Genomic DNA, 20,755 nt, shown 5'->3' on the forward strand with positions numbered 1-20,755 from the left:
ACCATCAAAATTCGCTGGCAGTCGACGGGAGGTACGCAAGCTATGAAGAGTAGCTTGTGTAACTCCTGTCGACTTCGTTACTTCCCTTTAGCGCGCTGTCTTCACTACACTGCACCAATGGGAAATGTGTTCCCGTTGATCCATTGCTATGCTTTTTTTGGAGGTGGTTTTAGTAGATCGACTTCCAGATCGATTAAGCACGTCTTCATTGCCGCTCAATGGATTTGGAAAAATTGATCTGATGGTAGCGAATTTGCCACCATCCATATGTACATAACCTAAGCCAACATAAGCCCTATACCTCTCGCTGAGGTGTTTTTATTATGTCGACATAGCAGGTTGTGGGAGGAGCATTTTAATCTGTACACTTCCATCTCCACTGCTTCCTCCTCCTACACCTCCACTGTTTTGCTGAGAAAAACTGACTTTTGTCGATAAATCTCTCCAGGTGTACATCAGCTCTCAGTCCTTTTTATAAATGTGCATTAGTCTATTTTCAAAATGTCCTCTTTATCACTTGTAAAAATAAGTAAGTTTTAAAAACTCTTAACATTCTTTTTGTAAATTGAATTGATGAGGCCAATAAATATATTACATGGACACATTTTTAATGTGATGTCAGCTATGAACATATAGGTGAGGGGAAAATATATGTTCCCTGTGGGCTTATACAGAAAGGCTACTTACTTGCTTTTACAGCGGTCAGACAACTCCTCTGGGATATTTACAGCTGTGCATTTTACTCAGTGCAGTAGTGGCAGAGTGATGGGCTACAAAAAGATCTATGAGATACATTCACTTATGGACAAGAGTACATTCAGCACTAGAGGGATTCTTTTTACTGAAAAGTTGTTTAACTCCTTGTCTGTGAAGCCCTCATTGCTTTTAATGTAACTACAACCATACTGAAACATGATATGGAATATTTATCAGTTTTGCTTTATGGTACAGTATAGTATTGGTGAATACCACAGCTCTCAGGCAAATGCAGAATCAATGGACAGCACATAAGCACTACTGCAGAAATTGGGGTGCAGACTCCACTGTCTCCTGAGAAGCACAGTTCAGGGCACATGAGGATTTGCACAGCAGCCACTGCTTTCTCTTGCCTCACAAAAAGGACAGTAGACGGACACATTGCTGCTTCCCTGGCTTACCCATAAACCCCTTTTAGACATTCCTATAGTGACCACTGCTGCTACTCGATTGACAAGCCCTCATGACTTTGGATAAACTGTGGATAAAAGCATCTGAATCTTTTAAGCTTTCTTTAACAACAAACAAATAAAAAAATCCCTACAGGAAACTTAGTAGAGAAATCTGCTGTTTGCTGTGAGGGTCATGGGGGTCTGTGTGATATGTCTTTACAGAATGTTGCCGACTTTGGATAGGCTCTCAGACAATCAACAAATCCATTTCTGAAGACAATGCCACTCGTCAGAGGACACCATTTTGTAATCAGGTTTTGACACAGCAGCACGCACAAAAACTTTAAAAAAATGATGATGTTCGAAATCATTCCTTCTGTCTCTGTGGCCATAGAAGAATTAAAACCTGACGGATCCCTGCCTGGAGGGCCTGGAAAGAATGAGTACTTCAAGGAATGCCACCTCTAGAGCATCATTCCTCCCTCTTCCCACACTTTATGGTAGCTTGAGAACTGTTTTATGGGACCGAGGGTGCTAAGTGTGGGAGAGGCTGGAGGTGCAAGCGCCTCTCCACACATTGTCTCCTTTCCAAACCTCTGCAGTGATTAGGTGACTAAACCCTCTTCCCTTCAGAGATGTAGCGTCCTGCATGTTCTAAAGGAGTGAGGACAGTAGCCAGCATGAGAGGCCCTGGAAGGCCAACTCCATTGAAAGCATACTGCCGAGAAACCATAGGGGGCCAGGTTGTGACTCAAGGAGCCCCACAGTGTCAACTGGCAGAGAGAACACCATACCATAACTCTCATCGGGCCTGACACACGCATTGCCCCAACTCAGTGTTGTCATGATCTGTATCTAAAAGTTGTTGTGTAAGGTGTCATATGCAAACTGGTAACACATTTGTCATTAATATTATTGTGTGCTGTATGTATGGGCAGCATATAAAGAACTGTAGATGTGGGCGGGAAATATGATCCTCAAATTTATTTGGCAGGCAGTATTCAAGCCCACCCTTTCCAAGACAAAGGAATATGGTTTTGCAGGCTCCACTGTGTCTCCAAGGTAAATTAAGCAAGGTGCGACGTAAGACAACGAAAGGCACATTTAAATGCAAAATAAACAAAGCCATCAGGCAAGCAAGTGGGGGAAGATGACCACTTAATCTCAATGGGAGATGGAGACTTGCAACCCCAGGAAGCCTTCCAGCCTCTTGGAACAGGGGCAACCAACTTGGGGAAGATATAAGCAGAGGCAAAAAAGCCATTTTGTCATCCTTCACATGAGGAGACAAAGAAACCAAGCACTTTGGGCTCTGCATTGGATCCTGGCTAAACACTGGCCAGCCATGCTGGAAGAATGATTGTTGTGAGAAAACTACTTTTCTACTACTTATGTAGAAGCAAATTTTTATTTTTGTTTGTTTGTAACCATTTCTAGCCCTATTCCTTCGACTTCACTTAAATCTAGGTTCTGATGTTAATACATTTGTTTAACTTTACTATAAACCAGCTCATTGCTGTATATTACATGGAAGTGTAAAATCCGCAGCTTATCAAATAGGCTGATGTACGCTCTGTTCTTTGGAGGTCGCAAACTTAATAGCCTCTGTGAGTGCTTCAGTGAGAATGACTGGGCACTTTAAGGAAGATCGTTCTTGGGACACTCAGGACTGGAGGGACTGTTGGTATCACCCTGCAAGCGATAATCAGGCTGGTGGTAGCCAGAATGAGGCCATTTTGCTGTGAGCAGGCTGCTGGTGTCAGGGCTCTGAGCTGAAGCATCACATCACAGAAGCACCCAGCGATACAGATCAGGCAGTGACACAATCCCTTACTGAACCCCCGAAGCATCACAGCTGCCAAGAAACCATAGGGGTCCAGGGAGAACTGGGAGAGGGGGGTGAGGTAGCTCTGTGAGGAGGGTCCTTTCCTCTTGTAAACTCTCTGAGAACTTTGTATTTTCCTCTTTTTTCTAGATGGTGATGGTGGCGGGAAAAAATCCAGAGCAAATTATGTGAAGAGAATTTCCCTGAGTTTCCTGACTTCACTACAGGTTATCTGCACATTGGTTTTTCTATATTAAAAAAAAAATGAAGAGAATTATTTAGAGATGATGTAACTCACACTGGCAGGGGCCTGGCCTGGCACCTTGCAATCTACCCAGGGTAAGAGGCAATGTGTGGTTGAGTTGCCCCAGGACCAAAGCAGGAACTCAAATATGACTCAGAATTCCCTGCTTCCCTCTCCATTATGCTGGCCATTGTGTTGGGGGAACAGGGTCAAACTCTAACCACCACTCCATGCCAGAGAGGAAGTAATGGGCCAATGGTAGTTACTTTCCCTCCTGTGCTGCTATCCACAATACAAGTAGCAAGTACAATAGGTAAGTGAACACACAGCAAGCTCACAAACTGGCAGAGAATGAACAATCAATTGATCAAGCCAATGGCTGCCAAAGTAAAATCAATGTGTCAGGAGAAAGGATGCAGTAATATTATGCAATAGTTATCTACTTACTTGCAGGTAAGGCAAAATCACAGAAAAAGTGATGTTTTAGCTCTCAGGGCTTTTCCAAGTTATTATAAATCCTCTTGAGCTGTGATACTCAATTCTGTTTAGACCTGAAGCATTCATAACATGTAAGAAGATCCTCTCTCAAACAACAAGGACAGATTTATACCTGCTGCTTTCTTCCTCTACCCACTGTCAATAGCTCTTTTGCCAGTGATTCAAATAGAACCGTGGGTCCAAAGACGTCCCTTCCACTGAAGTACAGGTGTTACAAAATAGGTACAAACACTGTACAAATATTCATGTACCATAGTGTAAAGATATTTTAATAACATTTTCCACATTAACCCAGAAGGCCTCCTGCAATATCCACATTTCCCTTCCCTTCCCTATCACATCCTTAATATTGTGGTCTGTGCCCCATATTAATTATTCAGTGTTTTGGAGTAACTCAGGGGCAAATTATGCAGGCCTGATCTGCTTGGAGATCTTCCCATCCTGTGTGAAAGGAAGGAGTCAGCTGCCAGCATAGCAGCATTCCCCTTCCGCAAACTATGTGGAGGGAAGACACTTTGAGAGGCTGGGATGTGAGAGAAAGGTGAGTGCAAGGACTGGACAAGATGGGGATGTGCAGTGGTGCTGGAAAAAAATTTACAGTGTGGGTGCTGACGACAGAAACCATGTATTTGGGATATTATTACTACTTCAAGCCAAGTGGTGGTTCAGCAGCACCCCCAGCATCCCTAGTTCCAGCACCTATGTGTAGACAGACAAAGATGAACATTTCTTGCCTGAAAGAAACCTGATTCTCACTTTTTGGTGTCTAGCCCCAAGTTACAGAACTTAAAAGCATAATTTTCAGTATATATATATATATATAACTCCTTACATATTATCAGCACGTACATGTCACAATGATTAGAGGAGCAGTGTGATGCAGACTTTCAGTAGAGACCTTACATTCTTTGGCAAACAAGTATGGAGATACCAGACCCAGGGGATCCCTGTAGCCTTTATGTATCCCAGTGCCCTCTGCCAGTTGGCTCCAAGAGTTGCCTGGTCACATTTCCCCAACCAGCCTGTGGAGATTACTTAGGGCAGTGGTTCTCAACCAGCAGTACACATACCTTTGGGGTACGCAGAGATCTTCCTGGGGTACATCAACTCATCTAGATATTTACCTAGTTTTACAACAGGCTACATAAAAAACATTAGCGAAGATAGAAAAAATAAAATTTCATACAGACAATGACTTGTTTATACTGCTCTATATATTATACACTGAAAGGTATGTATAATATTTATATTCCAGTTGATTTATTTTATAATTATATTGTAAAAATGAGAAAGTAATTTTTCAGTAATACAGTGCTGTGACATGTATTTTTATGTCAGATTTTGTAAGCAAGTAGTTTTTAAGTGAGGTACAATAAGGGGAGAAAGTTTAGAGCCAAACACCTAGGGAATGTACTACAGCCTGAGGTTGGGCTACTTTTCTCCTGGAGCCCACTCTTTGAGTGGAGTCCTTAGCAGTGAAGATGGGGTGATGGAGCCCATGGTTATCATTGAAATAAATTTCTCTTGGTGAATTGTAACTGTACTCTAAAGTACATGGAAGTGTATTTTACTTCATGGTCCTTCAGGACTGCAGCTTTACAGCACAAAGTGTGAACTTGTAGAAACTTCATATTATCTTTTGCGATGAAAAATAGAACTGAACAATTTGAGGAGCAACAAGTCTTTTATGCAGGCAGTAATATGCTCTGACATGGAACACCAGGAGAAGACTCGTATTATAGGTTTATCTGTCCCTTTTTATGGGTGACCTTGAAAATGCTTAGAGAAAGCTAGAGAGAAAAGCAATTACATTTTTGAAATTACACATCACTGTTCTCATTCATCTTGATAAGCAATTTTAAGGAATCCAAAAGAAGGTTAGAATATTACTTTTATAAGGGTTATGGAGACCTTAATTCTGCAGAGTCAGTTTTAAAATAAATTTAGATGTACAAAGATGCATTTTTATTTCCTTTGTGTTGCTAAATTGGCCACTTAAAAAAAAAAACTAGTTTTATCCTGGGGCCTCTGGAAAAGTGTACGACATTCCCCCCAGTCCTCCCTTGTTCTGTGGAAAAATACAGTAGCTCAGTTTATTTTGCAGCCATCCTAAATGAATCACAAAATCTCGTCATCTGCATTTATCCATTTCCATGTGTTTGCATATATGACTGAGGTAATGGTGGATTTATGAGAACAGCGCCATGATTAAATATAAAAAATAGAGTTATTTTTGCAGAAGGGTGCAGTGTACATATCGATTAGTAAAACCTGTGCATTGCAACAGGAGGGTAGGCATATCCATTGCAGGGTTACTAGTGTAAGTACTTCTCTGCTCGACTTATGGGGAGAACTCTGCTAGCTTTGAAATGCCAGAACCCGCACTGAGTACAGTGAAAACTCTACAGGCTCATAGCGTCAGCCTCAGCTTTAACAGGAAGAGAGAGAGGGACTATATTTGGAAGCTCTTGGCAGTTAGATAGAAAAAGAAACTTCAAAAATCATTCTGCTTCCTTACTGAGGACCCCCTTAGGAGTACTATTCTGTCGACCTGCCACAGTTAATAGTCACTCAGCAACTCAGTGTAACCACTAGTCCAGAATCAATGCACTGCAGATATTCAGTAGTATCACATCTGATTCTTAAAAGGATGGAAAACATGATATGTGACAGCTGCTTATGAGTGATAGTGATAGTGAACAAAAAGCCTAATGGGTATTGGAATCTTCCTGCCCAGTGTACAAAAAAGACTAGGAAGTGAATGATGATTTTTCCTAGTATGGCTGCATTTTTCAACAGGCACCTTCTTGTGTGCTAGATTGGCATCTCCAGCAGTTCAACAGAAGTTTTTCACATGCCACCTCTGCTTCTGAAGTTTAATACTCTTCTATAATCTGCACTGTATCCCATATCAGATTGCTGACTTTACACCAAGAGATTTTTACTCCATGGACCAGGGAAAAAGAGACAGACAAGCAGGGCTACAGTTACAAATAAATCAGAAATAGTCAATCAGATGCTTTCTAGCATTTGAGCAAATGATTAAGAGTTTTTAAATTCATAGTTTCCAAGGACAGTATCTTAGACGGATAAAGCTAATTTAGTTTCACAAAGCTTCACAAAAATGGGGATTTTCAAAAGCAATAAACGTTGGCCTAACTCTTTTGGAATGGAATTTTACCACTGACTTCACGGGGAGCAGAGTTAGGTCAACTCTGAGTACTTTTGAAAATTGCCACTCAAAAATTTTAAAATAATTTCTGCAATATTGGGAAAGGTCTAAAAATTCCACATTCTGAATTTTTGACACATAGGGACAAATTTTGAAAGTGTCTCTGATTTCATCCATCCAGTTTTGTGCCTCCCTATATCACAACTCAGCATCTCTATCTGCTCGTTATAATGGTTTTGAACAGAGAAGATGACATATCAGAACCTATATTTTTACTCTGCACAATGCATTTCATTCTTCATTGTGTGGGCATAATTCTGATCAGTGCTAATAGAAATTATTCACTGAAAGCAATGTACATTTGTAATCATGGCTCAAACTTTTTAAAGTTTGCCTCATGGTAAATGTCACCAACTAATTATTGTGAGAAGCTCCAATGGGGGAAAAAAAGTCTAAGTGGAAAATAATAGCTCATTTCTATCATGTAAAGTGGCAAAGCACCTGACCAAAGAGGAAAAAAACTTAAAAATAAATTTAATCAAGAGACAACCTAATAATTTAAGTCTTGTTGTAAAAGCAGAGGTGACCTTATTTATTGAGTAAAAAATACGCTTGGTCAGAGGACTAGGTCAGATAGAGAAAACTGAAGCCACATTGAACTTTCAGTAGCTGCCAATTCAACTTCTCATGCTTCAGACTTTTTTTAAAGGTTCTAAGAGAGCAATTAGAGCCCTTTTGTAGCTCTAAATTGTAAAGAACCTATTAATAGTTATACATAGGAGACTAGTTAATTGTGATAATTTTTCAATCATTCTACTGAATGTATATCTATTTAAACTAAAAGAGAGCATATGACAGTTCCTATTTTATATGCAATACTAAGGAGCACAATTTTAAATTAAGCAAGTCTTTTGTTTAAGAAATAAGATTTTTATATACTACAAAGTAATATTTGCTAAATTGTGTGGATATATTCCCAAAATAAGGTGCATTAGAGAGTAAGATTTTTCTCCTATATTAGAGATGTGCTGAACAAACAATGTATGAAACCTTGCCCATCTAACAGATTTCATCTTGCTGAGAAAATAAACCATTGCACATTTACTCATACACAAGTCTATAAATTACAGTTATAACCCACTTGTGATGCTTGCATTATCTTGCCTGTAGATATGTGCTGCATTCTGAACAAAAGGCATGGTTGGAAGGACTATAAATGCTCAGAAACACTCTTCAGAGAATTATTTTGCAATGTTACTTTAAAAGTCATCTACAGTTACTTCTCATTGGTTCCTTTAACTTCCCTGTGTAGAGCTACCCTTTCTGTACATAGCACTTCTGCACTTCAGTTCTCCCTTGAGTTGGGTTTCTACGACTGCCCAACAGTTTACCTAATAAAGGATCCCCAACTCATGTCAAAGAGCCCATTTGCCTCTTCCACACTCTCACTAGCATCTGCCCTCTTTTTATCTCCAGGTCCATATTCCCTGCCATCACTCACTCTCATACTTCCCAGAGCCTGCAAGGCAGGAGCCACTACAAACAGCTCCCCTAATGGTTCAGTTTGGAAATACACCTCCCACTTCAACTGCCTGAGAATAGAATATTCGTTTAATATATTTTTAAAACCTAATTCCAGGGCATGACTATAACTATTGTTATCTAGCAGCTCTGTGTTCTTGGGGAACCAGCGCAAAACCCCAATTGCTCACCTGAATAAGCCCCCCGCCACCACCACCACCACCACCACCCTGCAGGCTGCTTGAACCAGAAATCAAAGACATTCTCAATATGAAAAGGCAGGAGACACAACTGAAACCCTCCCATCAAGGGTGAGACAACTCCCCATGCCTCATAAGCATCTCAGTTAGCACATGAATGGAGAACAGAAGCTTCATATACATCGAAGATGGAACACGCACGGAATTCTGGGATTGGTACAGCAAGGAACGCACTGAACTCTGGGATTGCTGAAGCAGGGAAGCACTGCATGTTGGGAAATCCCTGCTCTTGATGTAAATGAGCTAACACCTGTACACATCCAGCTCCGCAGTTATCAGACCATTCTTGGTATTGATATGCAAAACACTATATCCTGGTTGCATTGTGAGCGCTCTCTGAAGGAAGGATGCCCTTCCAAGAATGATAAGCTCCTTTTGTATCCATAAACAAACCTGGGATCTACAAAAAACCCCTATCAGAAATCAAACTGTTGTTCTGATGCTTGGATCCAAACTCTGCATCAGTTCCACTGTAACCTGTCTTCTCTTCCTGACTGATCGTGTTGGGGGCTCTGCCAGACTCAAAGCCCTCCAGACCCTGAACTGACAAACCTGTTCCTGGGAACCTCTGAACTGCATGGAGTGGTGAGATCAACCCCCTCCCCCCCCCTCCATCTTCCCCCAAATACACCTTTTCTCTTCCCCCCCCTCCTTCTCTCTTAGTCCAGGTATAACTTTCTACTTTTGTAATCAAACCTGGCATAACTTTCTCCAATACCTCAATTGTAATTGTGTATTATCATAAGTTTTATATACCTAGCAAATAAAATAACTGTTATACTCAAGCTGGTTGCCACTTTCTTTCTCCTTCTCTCTCTCTCTCCAAACTGCATGTGCTCTTTTGTGTTGTTGGTCCCTATCTTGCTCTGTAGCAACGCTTCTTTTATCTAAGCCAAAGATCCCTGGCGTGCCCAAAAATCCTATGGGGTTTGCTCATCAAGGGGGTTACTGCTAGAACGATTGTGGTGTAAAGGGGCATATGAAGGGGACAGCCAGGAAGTGCCACTCTGCCTAGCCTATGGGGTCCAGGGGCAAATGAGGGTGCAGCTCAAGTGCTGTTTGACCCAGCCTGATTGAATCCAAGGGGCAATTAAGAGGAGTAGTCAAAAAGGTGCTGTTTGGACCCAGCCTGCTCTATTCTGGTGTGTTGCACAGGGGCATATAAGGGTAGCCACTGAGAGTGTGGTGTCACCCAGCCTGCTGAGTTCAGGGACATATAAGGGGTCAGCTGAGAGTGCTGATAGCCCGGTCCGCTCAGACGCACTAAGCTGAGCTGAACTGTATATATGTGTGTGTATCTGTGGGGGGTTTATTTGAATCTGGTGCTGGAGGAACCCAGCCCTGAAAACCTTAGGTCCTGCAGGATAGCTCCATTGGGAGGGGGCTTGTAGCCCTATAAACAAACAAGTAACACAAGCAGTACATTAGTAGAATCACACCCATAGAATCACACCCCCCTTCCAGGAAGGTAACCCTAATAAATGAGCATACCCCAAGGTGAAGGGCAAATCTGGTAACACTATATTCTACACAAATTCAATAGCAATACAAAAAATATGTCCTCATTCTTCCAATGGCCCTATGCATGGCTTATATAGGTTATCCCAATATTACTTGTAAGAAAACAGATATCTAGAGGGCCAGTATAAATTCACATTTCCTAAACAGTATGTTATATATCTACGGCCACTGCGGTGGTTCAGAAAAATTGTTGAAATTTGAGTAAATAATGTTCAAAACCTAAATGCCCCAAGGATTTGTATTCTTCTGACTGAGCTGCAATGTGGTCCTTTTTTTGGCACTGCCTAATTTCTCATCCAACAAAAATAGCTGCTTGTCCTCCTTTCTTCCTTCATCGACATGTCACTACACAGTACCTAACCAAGCAGTACTCCTCAGTAACAAGTTTCTTTCTTTTCTTAAGAAGGTTATATGTATCTCTGATTAAATATTGTAGCTAGGGTAATGATCTTCGATCATATCCTCAGCTGATTTAATCAGCATATCTCTAGTGACCCAAATGATACTAAGCCAGTTGGCAAATGCTGAAGATCTGGCCCCCTAGAATTTACTTTTTATCCCAAAAGATCCTGACCATGTTACAATCAGGCCCTTTCCTGTTCCCACTTAACTCAATGAGAATTTTCTGAACATGAGTCTATCTATATAATCATTTTGCCCACCAATTACGTGTCTGGATTGAACTGCAACAGCTGTTTAGCAATGAAGAACACCATTACACAGCAATGTAAGACCGAAAGTAAATCAGGATACCTTATCCAACTGAAACTGAAGAATATTCTGTCTACCCGACTGTCAGTTTCAGAGCAACTGCACCTACATTCCCTTTCTATGGTCCACCAAGGACACCCGCATTAGGTTCCTATTTACAATGGCTATTTACAAGGGCTATTTACAATGGAACTGTTTGCTGCTGCAGCATAATAGGATACAGGGAAGAGAAAACAATGCATGTAACATCCCATTAGTTTTATGGCATTTAAACACCCAATGTATGTATATATTTAACAATCACTTTGATCTATACCAGTGGTCCTCAAACTTATTTGATCAGGCCTCCCTTCTTTGTGTCTGTAGACGTTTACGTCCTCCCCTTCCCCACCACCCAGCTCTGAAGGCAGAGGGGAGAGAGCAGTGGCTGCTGATTGGGCTTCCAGCTCTGAAGGCAGCATGTGCCAGCAGCAGCACAGAGATATTTGTCAATATCACTTTTCACAGCAGACTTAGCACCCCATTGCCACCCTTACTTCTGTCCTGCTGCTACCACTCTGGGGCTGACAGCCAGAGTTCCGCCACCTCCAAGTTAGGGATTTGGGGGGAGAGCCAAAGCCTGGGCTGCATTCTGGTGAGGGACTGGGTGGGGGGAAAGGGAAGGAGAGCCCAAATCTGGGTGGTGGGGCTCTGGCTGTCACCTTTATTCCTGCCTCCCAGGTGTTCATGGCCCTTTTGCATGAGCCCCAGCCACCTGGGGCTGACAGCAAGAGCTCTTCAAAAAAAAAAAAGGACACAGCTCGCACCTCCTTTGTCACATTCCCATACCTCCCTTGGAAGGCCCACCCCATAGTTTGAGAATTGCTGATCTATACAAATATCCAATTGGCCTGAATACACTCTGACATGACCTGGTCTGCCAGCATCACAAATAGACCTTTATTTTTAATGGTATATGTATGTAAGTGAGAGAGAAAATAAATCCCTGGCTTATGGATCAAGCACAATACTGATTTCAGTGCAAACTAAAGTTTATCCACAGGATATGGGTAGCAGAAGTGCAAGCATGGACAGTGGCAGTGCAAGACTTTACTGCACTGCCTTGCAAATATGTCTCAATCCTGATACGGAGAGTCAACTTTTAGGAATCAGAGAGTAATACAATCTATTTGCCCATTCAGTCTCTATACCCAACCTCTTTTGTCTCTCTTCTAAGACTGCCAATACCATTTCCATTCAGTGTTTCTTGCAGAGCTAGTGGTAAGTAGGTTTATGATATGGACTTCTCCCCATTCCCATGAATTGAGACTTTCTGATTTATTTCATAATGACTTCTGAACAGTGATCAGATGATGACATGTATTAGTCACTACTGACTCAGACTGGATTTAAACTGCATCATAGAGACAAAAAGTTCTATATATATCTCATCTTTTTCGCGAAGTGTACTTTACTATATATCTTGTTTAAATGTTTGAATTTTTAAACAATGACCAAGATAATCTATGCTTATAACAATGGAGCAATGCTCATTTTTATTGTAATATGAATAATAATGTAAAACTATATTCTGAGAAGAAATGGAAAAGGGGAACATAGATTTAGTTATTTATATGTTGGTTACTTTGTGTATTATCCATAACAACATATAAAGGCCAATATTTTCCAATTCAAGAACCAAAATTGCTTGTAGGCAGTAGGAGTTGGTGGGCACTCAGTGCTTTTGAAAATCAGGCTACTCATTTAGGAGCCTATATCAGGATTTAGAAGCTGGTCTTGGCAAAAACTAGTGCAGGCCATTCAGATTCTTTGTCAATCTGTGGTTAGAATAGACCAAAAAGAAGTTACAATGATTTTTTTGCATTCTCTATTGGTTGGAATATGGAGGGTTGAGGTCACTGATGTGGGGAAAGTGAGATGGCAGTTTTACAGCTGCAATCTAAATAATAGCAGGGCATATGTGGATGTTAAGGATATCGGTTTGTTCTTATCTTTTCTAATTGTCACAAACAACTATTACCTAGCTAATCAAAAGGGTTGTTATCAGGAATACTCAACTGGTTAGCATCAGGAAAGGCTTATTTTCTGGCAGAGTCTATCAGCTGAGGCTTGCTAATGGTACCATAAACAAACATTTGTATCAAGGAACAAAAGCTATAATTATCCCCAGAGATCCTGTAGGGGAATTACATGCAGAATGACTGAAATAAAAGGATAAGTAGATAAAAGCTATTCACATGATCTTCAAAACAAAATAGAAAAAAACAGGAGCCAGGGATATAATTTAACACCATAAGTATTCTTTGGTAATTCAGTCAGTTTTCCTTATACATATAGAATTATACAAAGTTAACAAAAAATCAGGAAATATCATATGCTGTTGTGACATCAGCTGATGTTTCATTTACTGGAAGATTTTTCACTTGAAACCTCAGGCCATAACAAAAGCAGAGAGTGAAATATGAAAAGAAGGGCTCTGAAATAGCCACACAGTAATACTCATCACATTCTGAATATCCCTGTAGTACCAGAAAAGTATAGTACAATGCCAGATGAATTGCACACATTTTGTTGTATCAAGCAGAATATCAAATTTATAACTGTAGAACAAAGAACATTTAATTGTAAACAGAAATCATATAGGATATGTTGGATATTTTCCATCTAGGGGTTGGAGGTTTGCACTTTAATAGGTCCCAGGAAAATTATAACATGAGCTGGACTTGTTATGGGAAAGCTGGTAAGGGAGGGAAATGGAAACAACAAATCCTTCAATAATAAGATCACTCACATTACAAGAAGAGTGCATCCACACCTCCTCTGTACAGACCGTCTACTGAACTACATTCACAGTAAACCGGAGAGGAGATATTTTTCTCAAAATGCAAGACTAGAATATCAGTTGGGCCAGAAGCCATAGTTCTGTGGAGAATACCTATCAACAGTATATTTAATAAAAGGAAGTTGGTAGAGTGAGGTAGAAGAGAGAAAATAAATAAACAAATGGGAAAAAATAGGAATAAAGAAGATAGAGAAAGGAGTGTGGGAGAAATTGTGAAACCATTCACTGACAATTTCTGTGTACTTGATGAGGTCTTTAAGTTTGGGCATTTAAAATCTGTCAAGGAGTCACCAGTGAGCATGAGAAATACAAGAATGTGCTTCCTATAAAGGGGTTTCTTCTTGTAGAGAGCAAGGATACAAAATCTAAACTCAGGTCCAGGTGATGGGATGAATATGTGGCTGAGATTTGCTCCGTATGTCCCTGCCTGATCCTAAGTCTGGCTTCAACAACATCCAGCATTAATGTTATCTGCTGAGTTTGTGTAACCATGGAAGCTAACAAAAAAAGGTCAATTAAAACAGAAAAATGATAACCACAGATCATTTTGCTGCAAAAACGGGGACATTCCAGTCAATTAATTTGCTTTTCTATAAGAAGTTCAGCTATCTGAATTTCCATAAAGCAAAACCATTTGTTCTTCTAATGAGACGGGATATCTGATAACAATATCCTTCTGGCATAGTTTACCCAATGATGTTTTCTTCATTGACACACTGTTTTGCTATACTATGTGTGAAGTAAATATATGGATATGAAATGCCAGAAGCATAATTTATATCACATTTGCTTCTTCGTCAACAATCAAAGCAGCTAGTAATGTACCATGCAAGCAGACTGCAAGAAAGTGTTATATTTCTTTTTCAAGATCTTCATAGTTCTGAAAGTCACATCAGATTCTTCTGCAATAAGACTAAATGAGCAAATAAAGAAAAATAACCTGTTTATATTTCTGTGCATTGGTATTTTACATGTAAAATTACAACAGCTGGAGTTTTAATCACAAAATAAAGACCAATCTAACGTTAAACTTAGCACAACACATATAGGATTTTATGTGCTCCTTTTTATCCTTTCAAAAAGGCTCACAGGAGCAAAAGACTCTCTTCATATAAAGTTTTTCCTTTGAACAGAAGTAAAAAAAAAAAAGAAAACATTTCTACATTAGGGTGAATTATATAGGGTCCTAAGAAGAAACTGTATATTTTAGTTTAGTAATGTCTCATTTTCATGCAGTGTAATACCTGAATTATTATATTTGTGCAGAATTTCTTTGATTTTTAGCAATGTTTTTATAATGTTTGTATGGATTGCCAACCAAGATCTAGTAGAAGCAAGCTTTAATCACTCATTTAACCCCAATTCAATGGTGAATGCATTGTAGGCTCCATTGGTGACTGGGGGTAATCACTATAGGCCTAATCCTTACATTTAAATATGTATTACCCAGAAAATAGAATCATAGCTATTCACGGAATATATGTTAGTCTAAATCAGGGTGGTGATGGTGGATGGGGGAATGCACTGGAGATAATATACCTGGACTTCAGCAAAGCTTTTGACATAGTCCTACATGACATTCTGATAAGTAAGCTGGAGAAATGTGGGCTGGGCATAACTACTGTTAAGTGCATACATAATTGGATAAACAACTGCAAACAAAGAATGGAATGATGGGACAGTTAATTAATGAAATGATGTTGGATTGGAGGGATGTCTCAAGTAGGGTTCCACAGGGATCTGTTCTGGGTCCGATGTTGTTTAACATCTTTATTAATGACCTGGATGTAGGTATAGAGAGAATACTGATCAAGTCTGCAGATGACACAAAGTAGGGTGATTGCCAATACTTCGGAGGATAGAATTCAGATAAATTCAGATAAATTAAAGAACTGGGCTATATACAACAAAATGAAATTCAACAAAGTCAAATGTAAGATGCTACACTTAAGGAAGAAAACAAAATGGCTAAATATAGAATGGGGAAAAACTGGCTTGGCAGCAGCACTGCTGACAAGGATCTGGGAGTTATGATGGGATCACAACCTCAACATCAGTCAGCAGTGTGATGCAGTGGCAAAAAAAACAAATACAATTTTAGGTTTCATTAACAGAGGCATAGCATGCAACTCATAGGAGGTAATAGTACCATTCTACTCGGCACTGGTTAGGCCTCACTTGAAGTACTGAGTTTTGGGCTATGGCTACACTGACGGTGGCAAAGTCACCACCGACAGAGCGATTTCTCTGGATCAACTGAGCGGTCAGTGAAGACCCGCTCAGTCGATCCAGAAATCGACGTATTAAGACCACCTTTGCTAGTTCCCATCGCCGCAGTGCAGTGAAGACGGTGTGCAGAAGAGAAGCCCAGAAGTCGACTGGAGTTGCGCACGTTTTTTGCGTAGCTTGCATATCTCCCGTTGACTGCCACTGAATCCCGGAGGTAAGTGTAAACAGGATCTTGGTCACTGATGTATAGAAAGGATAAAGAGAAACTGGAAAGGATCCAGAGGCGAGTGACAAAGGTGGACAAAGAGATGGAATGCAAGCAAAGTCTGAAGGAACTGGGTATATTTAGTTTGGAAAAGAGGAGATTAAGAGGGATATGAAAGCAGACTTCAAATATCTGAAAGGATGCCATAAAAAGGAAATAAGTTGTTCTCTCTTGCCACAAAGGGCAGGACAAGAGGCAATGGGTTCAAACTCCAGCACAGCAGATTTAGGTTAAATCTCAGGAAAAGTTTCTTAACTGTAAGAACAGTAGGACAGTAGAATAGACTGCTTCGGGAGGTTGTGGAAGCTCCTTCACTGGAGCTTTTCAATAGAAGGCTAGATAGCCCTCTATCTTGGACAGTGTAGACATAACAAATCCCGCATCCTGCAGGGGATTAGACTAGAATTTACCCTTACGGTCCCTTCTAACCTATGATTCTATTTCCTCTTCATCTGAACGGGACTACATTTTTTCAATTTCTAACTCTAGTATATGGAAATTAAAAGAAGTACAGTCTAAACCAAGCTGTGACAGATATGGTCATTTCCCACAATATCCTGGGCAAACATTACTGTATTAAGTTTAAATATCTTTAGAGTTCATTATACTAAAATGCAAATATTTATGTGTTATTCTGGGATTGCATGTAATACTTCTAAATGGAAATATGACTAATGGAAGTGTTATGAGCGTCAAAATACTATTTGAAACAATGTACCCTGTGATGAGGTATCTACCCCACAGAGGCACTTAAGGGGTTAAAAGCAGCCCAAGGGACGTTGCACGGGAGGCAGCCACAATAGGAGAGAGGCAGGGAGGAACAGCCAATCAAAGGCCAGCAGACCCATATAAAAGGAGCTGCAGGGCAGTCTCTGCCTGGAGCGCAAGGAGGGAAAGCTGTGTCTCTTGTAGGTTGAGAGACCTGCAGCACCTGAGAGAGTGTTACTACTAGGAGTGGGTGGTAGCAGGCCCTGAGGATGGGCATAAAATGTTCTAGGGCTGGGGGAAGTGGCCCAGGGAGACAGCAGCAGGGAAAGTTCAAGGCACATTAGTAGGCTGCGATCCACAGGTTCCCGAGGACAGGCTCTGGAGTAGTGGGCAGTCCTGGGTCCCTCTCTCACCGCTGCCACTAGCCACTGGGGAAGTGGCAGAATAAGTGACTGCAGGAGCCACTAAAGAAGTGGTGTGACTGAGAAATTGCAGTGGCCACTGGGAAGGTGGCTGGACTCCTGAGGAGGCAAACTTTCCCCAGAAGGGGGGAATATGGATTGTGGCTTGGCCGGAGGGTCAAGTCATGAAGAGAACACTGCGGGTCCTAACAGTTGTGGGAAGTGCCACAGGTGAACTGAGAGAAAGAGTAATGATGTGCAGACTGTGGATGTGGGCATCGGCTTGAGCTAATCCCCAGACAACAAGCAGGAGGAGCCAGTCCGGCAGTGAGTGATGCGAACCAGTCCCAACCCTCTCCACTTATGCAAGAACTTTTGAACCTTCACCCTGAGGAGACCTTAGTCTGCTGATCACCTGTTACATGAGGACAAGATCAGAGGCCCAAATTGCATAAAGGTGTGTTTGTTCTGAGCCAAATCAGTTAACTTGTAATCACAGAAAAACCCCTTGGCGCAGTTTGAAGGACTGATCATACAGCCCTAGTTGCAGTTGGAATCATCTCTGGTAAGGTTATTAGCAGGCATGTAGGTTCCTTTTAATATGTTCTCTCTGTAATGATAATAAATGTGTTTGCTTAGGAAAAGCTATGGGATAACTTATACCTATGGGCAATTACACTGTTAATAGCCACTGAGGAGAAGGCAAAGCAGAACACCTTAGGCAGTCTGAATTGCTGGGGAATTCACAGTGTAGGCAGGGGAATCTGCAGCCTCAAAATATCCCAGTCAGGAGAGAGTTCTGGGCCTTTACCCAAGAGACTTGATGACTGAGAAGGTAGGAGCCTAGAGTGAGTGCTCTTGGTGTCCCACAGAGGAGGAATAGAAGTGCAGTTGTCCCGAACTTTGACACAACCACGCAAGATTTTTTTCTTCATGGTGGGCTGCATTACTAAATTTCATCCTAATTACTTTTGAAAAAGTGATCCATAATATCACTTGTCAACAACAACATTTTATGTACAGAAAACAATAAATAGATGACCTGAAAAGAATACAAGAGTATATTCAGTCAAAGGGTGCTTCATATGTCATAAAACACAAAACACCAAGTGTATTTTGTGAATGGCCAGCAGCAGCATCTTTATGCCCTGTGACCACTGTAGGAAGGCACTGTGGCCTTCCCTGGAGTCTGGACCCGAGGAAGGGCCGCAGCGACCCGGCTGGACCAAAACAGACCCAGCAGGCAAATCTGCCCGGCAACAGAAAAGCCGGGCTGTGAGAGGGCCGGCAGGCCAGTCTGCCCAGCAACTGAAAGGCCGGGCAGTGATAGGACCGCCCGGCCAGCCCAATCAGCAACAGCGGGGTGGAGTCTCTACAGGAAGAAGCAGTATAAAAGACAGGCCCCGGAGCTCAGTAGGAAGGAGACTGCTGTTGGAGGTAGACGTGCGACCCTGCTGGCTGAGGCCTAGGCTGGATTGGAGTCAAGACAATGCCAGACCCACTCACCTCCCAGAGCTGAGACCCCACCAGTTCCCTTACCAACCCAGGCCCAGAGACTGGGTAGGGCCACCAGGCCCCAGTGGCTGGATCTGGCCACCAGGCCCCAGCGACTGGTCTGAGCAACCCAACCCCCAGGACTGGACTGGGGTACCCGAGCAACCCCGATGGGAGATACCCCTGAGGCCGGATGAGATCTGGAAGAGCTGCCCGCCACCAAGCCCCCAGAGGCTGGGTAGGACCTGGACAAGTAGCCCAATACCGAAGCGTCCCAGGAGCCCTGTTACCTGGAGGAGCTGCCCCCCGCAGAGGAGCTCTCTGCCCTGCTGCCGGTGGATGAGGAGGGACTGGTGGGACTACCATGGGCCAAGGAACCCCGCAACCTCAAGGACCCGGGCATTACAGGTACCTGGCGATACAGGGAGGAAGTGGCCCAGGGACAGCCATAGTCAGTGGCTGAGACAGGGGCAAGCCCTGTCGGCGTGTTGCAGCAGGATCCCCGCCGACTCAGTAGCAAAACCCTTGCCGCTGCTAGGGCCGGGGCTGGGACGCAGTGGAGATGGGTAGGCCTGTGTCCCCCTCACACCTCACCCCTTCCCTAGCCACCCCGGGAGAGCATAATCTTCCCTGCTGCTACAGATAGCGGGTCCACTGCTCGCCCACCCTGCCTGAGGGCCAGGGCAATAGACTACTTGCTCTGCCTAAGGCCGGGACCACCGGCTACGCGTTGCCCGCCCTGCCTGAGGGCCAGGGCTGAGACCCACTCATGAGCGCTAATTGTTCCCCATTTAGGAAGGCGCTGTGGCCTTCCTCGGAGTCTGGACCCGAGGAAGGGTTGCAGCGACCTAGCCGGATCGGACGGCCGTCCAACACCGCTTATTTAAAACTTCATGCAATCTGATGTTTCATACTTGCATGCATATGTACTATACCTGTGCATAGTTATCCAGCATGGACGGATTGGAAAATAATCTGTATGGCATTGACCAAAGCCTTGTGGAGAAGTCTCATAGAGTGAATTTTCACTGACTTCAGTAGGACTAGGATTTCACCCATAGAATTTAAAAGAGATTAAATCAATAGGGTTTTATAGAAATTTTATCTGAAGTTTATAGGATTTAATAGGGAATTAGATCATTTATACAGATTATGAACCATCCTATTGAATTCTAAGGATATTATTCTTTATTAAATTCTATAAAATGGTTAAAAAAAGTAGAATGCTTAGTATTTTCTATTCATTTCTATAGGATTTTTCCACTGAGGACCTCCTAAATTTTTAACTGGCCCAGTGTAATGAATGGGTTTCACCCACCACCACGTATTACGATTTCAGACATGTTCACAAAGATGCCTTCTTTTTTGATCTTACAATAATGAAACTGTGTAAGTTATCTGATTATAACTGTTATCAAAGAGTGATAAAATGGCAAAAAAAGGAACTCCATTAGTATGTGCTGGTCACTGTATATATAGGGCTAAATTCAACAGTTTGTTCTATATGCACATAACTTCCCTTGAATTTGGTACTAGCACACTGCTCTGAGAGACTAGGTCCAAGACTCACACTGCATCTCCACATTCCACACTGAGGAAAGTCAATTTCAATACTGAAAAGATGTAGCAACCAAGTCAAAAAAATTGCTAAAATTTAATTAAACCTAATAGTGAAATAACATCAAACCTCATAAAGATTTCTTTAAAAGATTATGTATATATAATAGATTCATAAAAAGCATATATAATAAATTCATAAATGATTGGTTTTAATATTTATGGTAATTAATATGTTTAACTATAAAATGGCTATTACACTTACTGTTTCAATCTCTAGTAAAAATATTTTTCATTAATAAACTTGGGAGATTTCTTCCGATATCCTATAGATTAAATTGTTTACATGATCACATAAC

The sequence above is a fragment of the Emydura macquarii genome, unplaced genomic scaffold (assembly GCF_026122565.2).
Source record: "Emydura macquarii macquarii isolate MOO-44397 ecotype Brisbane River unplaced genomic scaffold, CSIRO-AGI_Emac_v2 contig_1827, whole genome shotgun sequence".
In the NCBI taxonomy this organism is placed as follows: domain Eukaryota; kingdom Metazoa; phylum Chordata; order Testudines; family Chelidae; genus Emydura; species Emydura macquarii.